The 3,679-nt window shown below is 33.8% G+C and overlaps 1 pseudogene; it reads left to right on the top strand.

Annotated features, from left to right (window-relative positions):
* The first annotated feature begins 311 nt into the window (after positions 1-311).
* Positions 312-2,748, top strand: LOC25482076 (probable serine/threonine-protein kinase PBL21; annotated as a pseudogene).
* Positions 2,749-3,679: the final 931 nt, after the last annotated feature.

Here is a 3,679-nt window from a genome sequence, read left to right as displayed (position 1 = left end):
AACTGAATTTTTCTGTCGAAAAAATATTGTTTTCTTTGTATTCGGTGTAGTGATAATATTTTTAAAAATTATTGTCAATTATACTTTAAACAATGCAATTATTGTTTTTTAATTATTACCTTCCATAAATTACCACTTTTTTTCTCTTTATATTCGGTGTAGTGATAATATTTTTTAAAATTATTGTCAATTATACTTTAAACAATGCAATTATTGTTTTTTAATTACCTTCCATAAAATACCACTTTTTTTTTCTTTATATTCGGTGTAGTGATAATATTTTTTTCACTACAATTCTCGAGACAAAGAGAAAAAAATTGTGTGTTCACTCTCATCTTCTCTCTGTGTAGTTGGTTGTGATTGTAGGAGATATGAGTTGTTTTTCTGGCTTTGTTTATTGTTGGAAAAAGAATGGAGGAACAAACACATCAGGTACCGATAAATAATGGTTTTCAAATTCAAGTAAATCAATTATTATTATTATACAACATTATCATTGTTACTGTTAATTACATTATATTAAAATTAAAATTATATTATACTGAGTATTAAAATTAAAATTTCAAACTATTGTTACCTTAGTAATTACTATATGTTTTTGTTTTGTTTGGAAAGAATGATGATTTTGGTTATTGGATCATATTTGCAGAGGGAAAGGGGAAGAGTGTGAGAAGCTATCAAAGCAATAAGGTAGCAACTAGGTTTAGTTTTCAAGAGCTTTCAAAGGTGACAGGAGGTTTTAATGAATTGATTGGCGAAGGTGGTTTTGGAAGAGTTTACAAGGGTCGTCTCCAATCTGGCGAGGTAACTTTTAGGACTTTGTTCGTTACAATATTATTATGAATAAATGAATTTTTTTTCGGCTAAATTATACTTTTGGTCATTTAAATTACAAACGTCACACACTTTGCTATATTTTGTTGCATTTGCAGCTTGTTGCAGTGAAACGGTTAAATCCTAATGGTGGTCAAGGTTGTCAGGAATTTCTGACCGAGGTTCTTATGCTATGCGTGTTGCGTCATTCCAATTATCTTGTTAAGTTAATTGGCTATTGCACAAGTATAGATCAAAAGCTTTTGGTTTATGAATACATGCCTAAGGGATGTCTTGAAGATCATCTTTTTGGTAATCTTTTGCTTTGTTTATTTATTACTCTCATGCCACCACTTAATAGTATAGTTATGATATGCAGCTGAAGGTTTTTCATCTTTGTTTTATGATAACAAATTTATCTAGTGTTTAAACACCTATGTTCATTTATCTTAGTCTCGTATTTTTTTTAACTCTACCTATACATCACATGTTTTCTGTTGATACATTGTTCTTCTCCCACTAATTTACATGCATAATAAAGATAGTGTAACTGCATAGTTTAAATTCTTTTGTCCACTTTCATCTTCAATGGAAATTCTTGTGATTTACTTTAAATTGGACTATAGAGCTGCTTGAACTTTGTTTATGACTGAACTTTGTTGTCAATGACAAACGTCCTTGATCTGCGTATATGAATACTACTCTCTTTGGTCATTATTATAAGTAAAAATAAATTTTTAGGTTCATTGAATAAACGATGTACTTGGTCAGACCAAATACATCATTTATTGAATGAATCTAAAAAGTTGATTTTTGTTTATAATAGTGATCGGAAGGAGTATATGTTAATGAGACTATGCCTCGAAATATTTTTGTATCCCTAAAGAAAGAGATGAAGTTTTTTTTAAGATCATAACTTATTTCTCATTTCAGATCTTACCCGAGACAAAGAACCTCTAAGCTGGAGATCTCGAATGAAGATTGCTGTTGGAGCAGCTCGGGGTCTTGAGTATCTCCATTGTAATGCTGAACCGTCTGTTATCTATCGAGACATGAAATCTGCCAACATTTTATTGGACAACGACTTCAACGCAAAACTGTCCGATTTTGGTCTTGCAAAATTAGGACCTACCGGAGGCAACACTCATGTTGAAACCAGAGTGATGGGTACTGAAGGCTACTGTGCACCAGAATATGCGAAGACTGGCAAATTAACCCGACAATCTGATATCTATAGTTTTGGTATGGTTTTGCTAGAGTTGATCACTGGACGTAGAGCACTAGATAATCGTAGAAGAGCAGGAGAGCGACACTTAATGTCATGGGTAAAAATTTAGTTTGTATATATGTCTTGCCATTTGCATGTTGGTGATCCCTTTTAAATTCATCATATATTATTCTATACTGTTTTGAAGAGTGTAAAAAACTATTGAGAGTAAAACATCTTTCATTACAAAAGCATTGACATGCTATCATGTCTTTGATCTATCTATATGACATGACTGTATCTTACACTTATGTTTTTCGATTTCAGTCTCGCCCATATTTTAATGGCCGGAGAAAGTATGAACATATGGTTGACCCTCTTTTGCAAGGACAGTTCCCCCTCAGCAGTTTGCATCGGATGATTTGTATGACTGCTATGTGTCTCCGGGAGGAACCAAAATCCCGTCCACTCATTGGTGAAATTGCTGTCTCACTGGAATTACTAGCTTCTCAGAGTTACCCCTGAAGTCCCAAGAAATGGTCTGCGCAGCGGACGGCTGCAACCACATTTCAAATTAGACATAGATTAAATTTCATAGGCATTAGATTCTAGGTTGTTTTTCATTTATGTCCATGATTTTGATTAAATTTCATAGTTAACTTATTGGCATAGCCATAGTAAACATAAATTTCTTATTATAGCAGTCAATCTTCATTCTTGTGAATCTATTAATTGCAGTGGACGTGAATTATTGCTTGTTTAAGTTAAGAATTAATCCAATGTCATTTATGAGATAAATTTTTTAGTTCTGTATCACAAGTTTACAACCCAGCCTACTTGAGATTAAGGTAGTACACATGTATCACAAATGTATAAAATGATATTAGCGGAAAAATAGTGTTGTTACAAGTAGCACACTCCGAGTTTGATCCCAACATGAGTTTCGTTAGCCTTTCTTCTTGTATTTTTCAAGGTATACACCTTGAGAGCAAGAGATAAAAAGAGTATGATGAGATAAATGTGATAGATTGATGATATGATTGAAAAGAGAGATAAATATGAGGTGTTGAAGGAGTATTGAGGAATATGAGATGTACAAACGGGGTGCAGATCCTCTCCATTTGTAGAGAAAATGGCCAATCTCAATTTCCACTCATAAAAACATGACATGTGGATAAGTAAAAATGGACGGTTCTGATTCATTCAATGAATTATTTTCCTTTTCTTTTTATTTTATTTTGATAAACAAAACATTGAAAACCACACGGCTTCTGAAAAGAAAAAAGAAAACCACACATCTTCCTTCTCTCTCGTTTGGATTTCAGCAGACCCAGGAAAAATTAAGAACCCATTTCACTGTAATTAAGAAAACCATGATCGTTGCCGACAAAACCCAGTCACTCCGTCGACCGCCGCCGTTGTCGTATTGTCAAACATGAGGTTGCCATCACTGTTCCTTGTGTTACTGTTGTTTCATGTCGCCGCCGTAGGAGGTTACGTTGGGGTTCTTCTTTGTTGTCGTCACAGATGGGCAATTGGTCTGTTTTATGTCCCATCTCAAGCATGGGCGGATGTACGTTGAAACATGGTGTGACAGCTGCAACACCAGATTCTAGCCTAATTTTTGTTTTATATGCATAATAACATAAGGCACGGGAA

Source organism: Medicago truncatula, chromosome 1, assembly GCF_003473485.1.
Source record: "Medicago truncatula cultivar Jemalong A17 chromosome 1, MtrunA17r5.0-ANR, whole genome shotgun sequence".
NCBI lineage: Eukaryota > Viridiplantae > Streptophyta > Magnoliopsida > Fabales > Fabaceae > Medicago > Medicago truncatula.
Note: the sequence above shows the minus strand (reverse complement) of the source record. Positions and strands in the feature narration are given on the sequence as shown.